Below are 12,500 nucleotides of genomic sequence, written 5' to 3' on the forward strand. Positions count from 1 at the left end.
TGAAACAAAAAATTATAACTCATGGGAAACATTGTGATATTGTGATATAAATTGTACATGTGTTGATTTATCACCATGTTCTAAACCCCCCCCCCCCCCCCCCCCCGAAAATTTTCTCTGGCTACGCGCCTGACATGCACCAAAAGAGCCAGCTCAGGTAGTGGGGGAGAGAAGCTGCGGCATGGACATTACACAACCGACCAGTTTAGAAGCGATTTCAATAATTGAACAATTGAACGGAAAGACGACTTCTGAAGCTATGGAGGCAAGGATGGGAAGACACCATTAAAATGAACACGGCATAGAAGCTAGTAGCGGGATAGTTTAGAAAATGATCCGTTATAACCTGCAACAAGCATTCGCATGCCGCAACTTTAATAAAAAAATTATTTCCACAGACAGACGTCGACAAGCCGGGTCACCTGCCTGTCTCTACATAGATAACATAAATATAAAAACATACGCACAAGATTAAGTTTTAAAACTTTTTTTCCTTTAACTATGTTGTATTCACTGTGATGTCGAAAAAGAAGTTTTAGCCAATCTTTTCAGTAGTCAAAACATACAGAAAAGACAAAATGCACAAAGATATGATAACGAAAAAACAAAAAAAAGAAGAGAATGCACATGCACAATGCGATTATGGAAGAAATACGTATATACAAATAATAACAATCATAGAATAGAAAAATGATTACACTAAAGGCACAGAATCATACAAAACGAATGAAAGTTTTTTTTTTTTGAGTCCCGAACTGTGTGTGTGCGCGAAAATAGTCGTCGCAGAAGGAAGGATGTCAGTAGCTTAGCCAAGCTACCTAAGAGAACGAGAAGGTGTGATCAGATGCGGTGGCAAGTTGAAGACAAAGGGAATTGTGGAATCACCAAGATGTCAGAAGGAAGAACAGCAGAGCTGAAAAACCGAGGCATTTACGAGTTGAAAAATCGAGGCAGGAAAATTGCGAAAAAATTTAACATGGAAGACGTAATAACAAATCAAAATAATGGTAATGCTACCAATTACTACATCAACAAGTACAAATGATAACAAAACAAGAAGGAAGTAAATGCAGTCAACACAGTTAAAGATGACTTGCGTGGGTATGAAACAACGTTACAAATCGCTACCCCAGAATTTATTCAATGAGCATCGTCAAAACTCAGCTGAATACCATAAACAAATATACGAAAATCAAAGTTTATTAATACGTGAAAAACTAAAAACACTACGAAGAAAACAACCACGAGATCAAATGAAATACATAAAAGCTGCTAGGAGCCTCAACACATTGTACCTAACGAGAAGCCATGATGGGAAGCAACAATACAGAATACCAATACATGACTAATCAACGAAGAAGCTTCATCACATATATTTTTACGGAACTATTATTACTACTGGCAGTAATTCCAATGATGCCCAAAACGCAATGGAGTCAATGATCAATTTTCAACTATGTCCAATGAAGCGAGTACATAAACAACGAGAAGCCCTAATACGTATCACCAACACAGAAGAATGAGCTATTAGGAACGAGAACCACACGGAACCCAGAGTCCGAAACTAGCAACCGTTCGATCACCCCCACAGATAAAGTAACAATGGAAGCATACCTTGGGACAGGATGGCGTCAGAGGAGAACACACACACGAGGACCACCGTAAGGTTAGGGAATTTAATTTGCGTTTAGCCAAAATGAAAAAAAAAACCATATGTAAAGAAGTCCGGCAATAGTAATTATAAATACGGAAATTTGTGATCCAGCTACAAACCTCAATATTATAAGCCGGCGCATTCGACTTACACTGTTGCTTCCGATAGAATTGATCTAAGGCGAACAGTGACTTGCAGCTATAGAAAGACTTGGTTTTTGGTTTTGCGCACGTCAACCATCAGTCCATCCAAGTATAGTAGTTACGGCGCAAACGCTGACGTTAACGAGGCAAAAGATGTGGACGAAGCAACCAAAATCCGGTACCATGAGGTCTGTCGGAGAAAGGAAGCAAATTTTTACGGTAACAGCTTTGTGATCGGAGAAGAAGCAGACGTGAGCAGCGGAGGCTCTCTGGTGATTTCGCAGGCCAGCGCTTACATACAAACGATTGAGCCTGGACGAGGAGTTATGCGTGATGTACGTATACGATGTACCTGTACTCAATCAAGTGTCACGATGTACGTGTACTCAATGAAGTGTAGCAACACGTTCTGCAGTTGTAGTTGTTCGACGGTTGATTGTAAAGATTGGCTAGTGTTGATCCTGTAGCATCAAAAATTTTCAACACGCAGTTGAAATCGCCACCAGAGAAGGTGTAATCTGTCCAATGATGGAGGTAGTAAGCAACAGTTGTGTTGAAGAAACGCTCGCGTTGTGCTCGTAGAGCAATACCAGATGGAGCATATATATTACACAGTGAAACATTCTTTACACGCAGTGCGATCAATCTTATGTCTAGGCTTTTCTTTGCATGAGGAAATTTTATGTGCTCTTTGAGAGCAATTGCAGTTTCTCTCCTCGCATGATCCACATTGCACACTACTTTGTAACCGGGTAATGCTAGCCTTTTATTTCCAACTTCTTGTAAGTAGACGATATCGAGATCCATCGAGCGGACGAAAGTGCGGAGAGCGCTCAGTTTTGATTCGTTGGCTATTGTATTTATATTAACGGCTTCAATGTTAACGCTGACGAAGTTCATCAACGTTGTAATTCACTGTCCGATATGTCGGCGTGCACAGACTCGCTTTTGCTGGATTTCAGTTTCTTGTTCGGCTATCCAATCGAACGGCGTGGACATTTCGAAGGCTTCACTTGATCTCGATTACTGTGAATTTCATACAGCGAAAAGTGCACAAATCTAACCAAACTGTTCTAGATTTGCACTAAACTGGGGATATTTACCTTCGATTTGCAAACAACAAATCCTAATAGTTCTTTAGAAAACTTTTGAGTCATTAGAACGGTTGATTTTGTGTAATGCTCTCTACCATTGTTTTTTCACCAGTGCAAATGCCTGGCAGCTGTGACGTAATCGCTCTTGTCAGAAGCGAAACTAGCTTTGCAAACGACACAAAACATCTGCTCGCAGTGGCGATAGAATCCAAACTGATCCAATTTTTGTTAAGAGCTTTCTTTTAAAATTAAAAAAAAAGTAGTCGCATACAGAATTTTAATATCGATTATTTCATTTCGGATTTGCATAATTTATTGAAAGAAAATATCAATATGCTGTAGGGATTCGTTTCTAGCATTCAGAAGGACCAAATTGAGGAACTCACTACGATATTCAACACTTTTCGGAACATTTTTCTCGAACGATTTGTTGTACAGCAGCAGATACTTTGTTCTCTTCCTCAGAACGCGTTCTGATTGGCTGAGATCACTGAGCTATGAGCTTTAAAAATACGAGCAAGGCAAACGCGTCTTATGGATTATCCCCTTTGATACTCGTTTATACCAAACATTTAAGAAAAGTTTAATTTTGAATTATTTGAGATTATGTCACACAACTGAAATTATTATCATAAGATTGTGATCATATTCCCGATGGGGTGTAGCATAAATGATGCTGTTTCGTTACAACAAAAGATATTCACGATCAAAAACTTATCACTCTCTCAGAGGGTAAATTTTGAAAAGGCACCCCATAGTAAAGTAAGTCGTATTCACGACAAAAAAAGATCTTGTTAGTTCCAATGAAGATGGTGTATAGGGACGGGGATCGAGAAAATCGAGCGCACGACCACACGACATTCTCGATGTCCTTATAACCGTCGCCACAGGTGCAGTGCCCAACACGCCGGGGAAAGTGTAGTGATTTGACATGAGCCGCGACGTAACCCCCCCTGAACCATGGTTTCGTCGATACCCTAGGGATAATGGAACGTAGCCATCGTCCCAGTTTGCCATTGGTCTATGAAGTTTGCCAACTTTCGAGAGTTTTCTGATGAGAGATACTGAAAAATTCATTGAAGCAGATTGGTCTTTCATAAATGTCACCTTCTAATGCGCCCACCTTAGCCAATGAGTCTGCCTTTTCATTGCCCGAAATGGAACAATACGAAGGGACCCAAACTAACGATATTGAATAAGACCGTTCAGATAAATTTCTCGAGTGTTGCCGTATTTTCCCCAGGAAATATGGGGAATCCTTTCCTGGTTTCATTTCCCGAAAAGCTTCTATTGAGCTTAGACTGTCCGTGACAATGAGGTAATGGTCTTTGGGCAAAGTTTAAATGATCTCAAGGGTGTACTAAATAGCAGCTAATTCTGCGACGTAAACTGAAGCCGGATCACTGAGTTTGTACAAAGCAGTGATGTTCTGGTTCAAGATACCGAAGCCTGTGGACATGATGATGTTTGATCCGTCAGTGTAAAAGTCCCTTTCACAGTTGACTTATAAATTTAATATAAAAGATATTAGGGGCTACTGTGGGAATCAGATATCACTTTCCACTTGCAATCCAACCGTAGCGATATCGAGCAAAGGGATAAATCCAGCGCACTTGGTTTTGCTGGTGGTGCAGGGATCCGTGTCATTTCTCCTGTATTCAAGATTGTCATATTGAAGTTGTCGCAAATATCATGGATCATAGCTGATCTGTCGTGAAGACAACCCAATCCCGTACCGCGTGTGTTAAAGTCTCCTACAACTAACGTCGGTGCGGAAAGGAGCTCTATGACATCACTGAGAGCTCGATGCCCAACCGAGGCTCTTGGGGGAATATAGATGGAAGCAATGTAAAGGTGCTTGCCTTTGATAGTAACATGACATGCGACGATTCAATACCTGGTTAATTCGATAGAAATAATAGCACTTCTTTATCTCCAAAAGTACTCTTCTGTAGGGATCATCTCGATCCAGGCGAATAATGTTAAAATCTTGGTAGTTTGAGGGTATTTCAGAAGTTAGCCAAGTTTCGCACAATGCAAATGCATCACATTTTAGATTGTTTACTAATAGTTTGAAGTGGTCTATTTTTGGGATGATACTTTTGCAATTCCATTGAATAACAGTGATTGTATCCGTGACCTCGGGGGTGACTTAGCCATCGAAGGATACGATCGCTAAAAGAAGGGGCCATTTTGCAGTCAACTGCTTCAAAAATGTTTTAACTGTAGGAATGAAAGCCATTAATAGACTTTTACGAGGTTCAGAAATATTGAAAGTAGACATGATCCAGTCCACGATATCAGAGAATTTAACAAACCCAGTACTTGGTAAATTTTATGATTGATTTTTAGGAATTTTCGGGAGTTTTGAAGTCCCAGGAAGTGGTGGAAATTCTTGTACGGAATTTGATTTTGCTTAGACCTGGAGCTTTTTTGTTTGTTTTTTTTTCACTTCTTCCTGTTGCTGTATTTTTTGGAGCCCCCTCTAAAATCATCTTCGAACCCTTACTAGGGAGCTAATGAGAGGATATATTGCTCCTCTTTCTGATTGATGATCTATGAGGGACCTTCGAGGAGGTCATCATATTCGCTCTCGTCAGTTGACAAGTAAGCGTAAGGATTTTCGGTAGGTGGCGTAGCACATTTCAACATTTCCGCAAATGAGCGTTTGGAATGTTGCTTGAGTGAACGCTTCATTTTATTCTTACGCAATTCATGCAGCCCCTCCTTACAGTAGAGACACTTTTCATATTCTCCACTGCAGGAGTTATCCGCATGACTCCCTCCACACTTTATACACCGGGATTTATTGCAATGTATGTCCCAGTTGTTTGCAATTGGTTCAGTTCATGACCCGTGGCACAAAAAGGCGAACAGGTAAACGAACTCAGTTCAGGAGGACGTAATTGGGCAAAGCCGAGCCAACGAAAGTCATCCGATACGAGTCTGATGGGATATAGGACTTAGTCCCATTCTCAGCGGTCGATACTGAACGCAATTGCTTGCAGTCCAGTATCTTAACATTTTTGAGTAGAGGGTTTTCAAAACCGCCTGCCCCATGCTCAAGAACGTCCCCGCAAGTCACGCCGTGCGGTGATCACGCCGTGTGGTGATCACGCCGTGCGGTGATCACGCCGTCTATCTCGGCTTCGCGAGTTGGTACGTATACGCGATATTCCCGCGTGGAATCTCGCTTTGAAGACCCTAAGCTTGTCCGGGCGTATTTTTTCAATTTTTTGTGTCCGTGCGGTCAAAATCGGGGTGCAAATAAAGCGGTATTATTCAACAAAGGAAAGAAAATTTTACTTAGCTTAAGCTCCAAAAATGATGAACGGCTGCCAAGACCGAGGCAATCGGTGAATATTCCTTCCAGTAGAGTGCAAAATACCTCCTTGAGGAAAAAGCACTTTTTGCCTTTCTCATATAGAAATATTATGCAATCACTTAAAAAACCGAGTAGGAAAAATTCATGTCATATTCCATTCGACTCAGTTCATCGAGCTGAGTAATGTCTGTGTGTGTGTCAAATAATCTCACTAGGTTTTCTCGGAGGTGGCTGAACCGATTTTGACAAACTTAGATTCAAATTAAAGGCCTCATGGTCCCATACGGAATTTCATCCAGATCCGACTTCCGGTTCCGTAGCTATAGGGTAAAGTGTGCTCAATTTTGTACACCGTCACTTAAACCGGCGAACAAAAAACGTAAAAAATATTCTAAGCTATATTCAAAACTACACAAATCGACAGTCATTATCAGCAGACATCTAAACAAACCGATTCCGGCTATCCTGATTCCCGGTATCCGGTTCCGGAAGCACAGGAAATAGTGGTCATATATACCAAAATGGATCTCACTCACTTGTCTCAGGAATGGTATGGCCGATTTCCACAAACTTAGGTTCAAATGAAAGGTCTCACGGTCCCATACGGAATTCCTGAATTTCATCCGGTTTCGACTTCCGGTTCCGGAGTTATAGGGTAAAGTGTGTTCAATATTGTACACCGTCACTTAAACCGGCGAAACGAAACACGTAAAAAAAATTTTACACTCTTTTCAAAACTACACAAATCGATAGTCATTATCAGTAGGCAACTAAACAAATCGATGCCGGCTATCCTGGTTCCCGATATCCGGTTCCGGAAGCATCAGAAATAGTGGTCATATATACCAAAATGGATCTCACTCACTTTTTTCAGGAATGGTATGACCGATTTCCACAAGCTTAGATTCAGTTGACAGGTCTCACGGTCGCATACGGAATTCCTGAATTTCATCCGGATCTAACTTCTGGTTCAGAGGTTATAGGGTAAAGTGTGTTGAATATTGTACACCGTCACTTAAACTTTCGGAAGAAAACCGTAAAAAATGTTGTAAACTGGGCTCAAAACCATATTCCCAATCTTAGGCTGAAATGAAAGGTTTTATGGTCCTACCAAAAATTACTGCATATTCTCGGATACAACAAACATTGTAAGTATCCCTCTTTTGGGTATAATTTCTTGAATGTTAAAGCTCGGAAAAGTACTCAATCTCAGGGCAAACACATTGGCACTTATTCTCTCACCCACCAAAACCAACCTCACAATAATTATTTTCGGAGTCACTGATAACGAACACAGCATCATTTAGTAGCATGTTATTATTAATATATTATTAAGCAAAACAAAATGTATATACAAATTGAATTCACTTTAGTTAAATTCATTTTAAACTTATAAAAAATAGTAATCAATAATATATATAATTTAAAATTTAAGAATCAAAATATCGAATTATATTATAAGTATTTACAAAATTTAATATAGTAGAAAGGTGGTGGACAGTTGGGTTCCACAGCTTCCTATACAGCACCGGTCTCGGGTGCCGGAATGGGACGGAGGTATCTGGAGGCCTTACTGTGTGATGAGGCCATTCCACGTGTCTTCGTCCGCAGACGTATTATTCGTCGACCATGAGGGGAAAACCGACAAAGCTTTCTCACCCACTCGGGATGATCACTCGACGGGAAGCGGGATCGTGTGTTGATGTACGATCAGGCGTACTCGAGCGGACACTAGATTGTTTCGGTGCACTATCCGAACTTTTATTTCAGGAGGGGGATTTCTTACTAAGAACGGAAATTCGGGCATGCGACTGACTATAGGATCTCTTAACTTAACTTAACGACACGTTTACTGCCGATCCATATAGTCGCGCTTTTCTGTGGTCCTGTTGACCTCACTGCACGAAATCCCACCTCTTTTATCACTTAAAATAGTGGCGCACTATCACTTCGCCCGAATGTAACGTTTCGGTTTCAGTAAAGCCGCACTCGAGGAACCGCGATCCCGTCACACTAGTGTCGAACTTTGCTATTAGCAAAAAAGAGGCCGTGTTGAGTCATACCACCTCCTTTTATATCCCTGACTCTCCGCCTCCAAACCGGAACTCTCATTCTCTCATACTGAAAGTAATAGAAACACACAAATGTTTTTTTTTGTCAAATGTTTATATCGGATTACTCTGATCTCCTCGAGAACGTTCTAGCATATCAATTACACAGCACACGCAAAAATCCACCGACTCGCTGCCAGATCTCTTCTCTGTCTAGATTAACCCTAAGCGAGACTGTAAGCTCGTGATATTCAAACCTCCACTTTCCTGCATCCGAAATGAGACGACCAGATCATTTAAAGAACTCCCTCAGTATTCGGTACAGGACGATGGGATCAAAACAAAACCGAAACCTATATCATAGGCGTTATCCGCCACTGATTTCTACTGTCTATCTATCACACTCATACTTATCATTTATTCTAACCCAATCATCCCACAGTAGAGGCCTCTGAATACTAACTCGTTCACTCATATCTTACTCGATTTCCTACTTATCTGTGTTTACCTAACTAATATTCCTGTCAGCGAACTTATTACTATAAATTTCAACATACATCGATGTGTGGCAAATGAGTGCCACGTCTTATTCTCAATGTTCTAATCGGGTAGAGTTCCGTATTAATATCCCGATGATCGTATTATAAATCGATCTAGCTTCGCTTCTGAAGTGTAACTGTGCGTGGAGGACTATCACTCCATAACCGCCAGTTGGGTGATCGTTACTCACAGTAACTCAATCTTGTTAACTGAATCTATTCCTGTTTAGAGACAGTTGGTACCTTACTCTCGTAGGCTCGAATGGACGATGGTATTATTCTTCGAGAGTTTAATCTTGAAACGATTATTTCGAGCGGATTTTCGTGTTTACAACCAGTTTCAATGGATGAACATGCTAATTCAGCGAAGTCACCTAACCTATCTAATATATGGGTGATGATGAGCTTTTAGGTCTTGAGCGTAGAGGTGTGACGAACAAACTATCTCAATATGACATTGATTTCAGATATTAGTGTAAATATAGTAGAAAGGAGCAAATAATCTTAACTATCCAGTGACGCTTTTTTTTAATTCGACGTCGTCAACCAGGTTTGAGATGAACTGCCGGCCATATGCCCAAGGATTTTCCATCCAAACCCTCGAGATCATACGATGAAGTGCCAATCTTAGCTTTGATTCTACAAGGCAAATATTGTGGGCCGTATTTAGCGTTGTAATTAGCAGCGGCACTAGAATGTCGCATATTTTTACGGTAAACTAATTGCCCTACCTGCAAAGCCTTGGGAAATCTTTGATGACGAAGGTAGTATTGTTTACGGCAGGTATTATGAGTCTTAACTAAATTGTTTTTCACTTGGTCATAGATTGCCCCAACGTGGTTTATTTTCGCTTTCTCTACTTCTTCCGTGGATATATTGATTTGTTGCCTCGCTCGGCGATGATCTTCCCCATTCATGAACATCTCATGTCCGTGGGTCACGTAATAGGGAGTGAAATTGCTCGAACTATGAACGCTGGTGTTTAGAATGACTTCTATCTCGGTCAACCGTGTGTCCCATAATCGTTGATCATTCCGGACGTAGGTACGGATGCAAGCATCTACAGTTCTGTTGACGCGTTCCACTGGGTTAGCTTGGGAGTGGTAACGCGAATTCAACCAATGTTGGATGTGAAATTTCTCCAACAGGTTTTTAAAGTCTCGGGATAAAAAAGTCGCACCATTATCGGTAATCATTACCTCTGGAACGAAATTTTTATAAAACCAAGTTTCTGTCAGTAGTGAGCAAAGTTTTGCGCTATCAAGGCGTCTCAAGGGTTGTAATAGTACCCATTTACTAAAAATATCAGAGACTACGAGAAGATATTGATTACCTTCCTTACTACGTGGGAAAGGCCCAACAAAATCAGCAGAAATGATCTGCCACGGATGGTCAGACACTCGCATTTCTCCCATGGGAGGTGTGACCGGACTGGACGGCCTTTTACCTTCTTGCATGTCTCGCAGTTTTGCATATATAGCTCAATTTCTTTAGCCATTTTTAACCAATAATATCGTTGCCGGATTCGGGCAAGAGATTTATCGTAGCCGAGATGCGTAGATTCGTCATAATTAGATTTGATTACGTTTAACCGACTCTCGGGTGGGGGAATTAATTTCTACTCATAGCGTCCAGCAGATTGATCATTTCTCGCGGATACGAATTTGAAAATTTGATTATCCACAACTCGAAAATCGATATAATCGTCAGGGTTTTCCTGAACTTTTTGTCTTAGCGAGGTGTACGACGTGGACTCGGTGGATTTTGAAATCGCAGCAACGCTTCGTGACAATGCATCCGCTACAACATTTTCTTTACCTTTGCGATGGATGATTGTCATGTCGTATTGCTGCAATTTCAAACTCCACCGACTACAGCGTGATCCCACTTTCCAGGAAGTGGTAAGTATGTGAGTGAGAGCACTAGAGTCAGTCACTAATGTGAAATGACTGCACTCCACATATCCTCGAAATTCTTCGATGGCCAGCAAGGCCGCTAACGCTTCCTTCTCCGTCGGATGATAGTTCCGCTGAGGAGTTGTTAATTTATAAGAAAAATACGATACAACATGTTCTTCTTCATCTTGGTTCTGACATAACACCGCCGCGACGGCAACGTCTGAGGCATCGGTTTGGATGATGAACTCCCGATTAAAGTCAGGACTTCTCAGAACCGGTGCTGTGATCAGGTGCTCCTTAATGGCATTAAAAGCTTTCTCGGCCTCTTCTGACCATTGAATCACTTTGCTTTTTGTTTTAAGTAATTCCGTTAAGGGTGATATGATCCCACTAAAATCTGGGATAAAGCGCCTGTAGTAATTTGTCATTCCAATTAGCCTTCTTAGCTTGGTTATGGTTACCGGTCGTTCGTATTCCACGATCGGACGGATTTTTTCAGGGTTAGGACGCAGTCCAGTTGTCGACAGAAGATACCCTAAAAATGGTAGTTCCGATACTCCGAACCGTGACTTTTCCAAGTTAATGGCTAGATTGGCTTGTCTGAGACGCCGCGAAACTTCTGAAAGTAACCGTACATGCTCCTCGAACGTTTCCGTCACTATGACTATGTCGTCCAAGTAAACGAAAACGTTCAGTTCCAGTTCACCAAATCCCAACACGCGATTCATTAAACGAGATAGAGTCGCTGGACTGTTTATCAATCCAAAGGGAAGGCGAGTGCAGTGCTGAAAAAATTCGTTATCACAATGGTGACTCGAGCTTACATTGAGACAACACATATATCATCGTCCACCCAACGACGATTGTCGCTAATTGAATCATAACAAGTATCATGACTGCCGAACCCTTTCAGTATCATTGGAAATTGATTTCATGAAAATGTAAACAAAAGTTATCCCCCTATCACCCGGCGATGAGCCAGTGATAGACGACAATATTTGTCTCATTCGACATTCAGTTGAGCATCAACGGTATCATATTCATTCCTGAGAATCATCGTCAACCGGGTCGATTGGGCCCTTCCAATCATACGCAGTTCCCAGCGCCCTGGAGAATAAGTCTTTGTTTAATTTAATAAGTAAAATGTTTTCCAACGTATCTTTCCCAAGGCCAGTGCGTTGATTAGAGAGAACCAAGGCAAGGGCACTGAAAGACCGTTCAACAGAGACTTGGTTCGATGGTGTGGATAGTACAACCATTGCTACTGCATATATCTCTGGGTGCGTAGTCTTACGGCGCAACCAATGGTCCCACACGTTGTAGTTATGTTTTTGGCGTGGCTCTAGGTCCAAAGACTTAACTTGTTGAAGAAACCCGGTCTCGCAACCAAGATTCACGGATTCACCAAACATTTGCGTAAGATACTGATCAAAATCATCGGTAGACTCTGACGATTCTCTACTTGTACTAGCCGGTGTTTTACCCAGTTGGCAGATACGTTCCCATGTATCGACTATGTATTGCTGAATTTTATCTTTTTCCTCAGCCGTGAATATTTTAGAACCTCGATAGTTGAACCTTGGATCCAGGTATAATGCCATCTGAACCGCCTTCAATTGGCGCAAAACGTTCAATCTATTGTTCAACGACCGAAGTAAATGGGGACTGAAAGAGTTTTCGCGAACTTTCTGTACCTCACTCGTTGCCATCAGCCATGCCATATAGCAGTCAGATAACGACACGTGCTTCTCTTGCATTTGCTTTGTGCAGATGTACAACGGCTTAAACGTATCATA

At 41.3% G+C, this 12,500-nt stretch overlaps 1 pseudogene; it reads right to left on the reverse strand.

Moving 5' to 3' along the window:
- The window catches only part of LOC131428933 (uncharacterized protein DDB_G0287625-like), a 13,280-nt pseudogene extending 3,017 nt beyond the window's left edge, over positions 1-10,263 (reverse strand).
- Between the last annotated feature and the right edge of the window lie 2,237 nt (positions 10,264-12,500).

The sequence above is a fragment of the Malaya genurostris genome, chromosome 2, assembly GCF_030247185.1.
Source record: "Malaya genurostris strain Urasoe2022 chromosome 2, Malgen_1.1, whole genome shotgun sequence".
Lineage (NCBI taxonomy): Eukaryota > Metazoa > Arthropoda > Insecta > Diptera > Culicidae > Malaya > Malaya genurostris.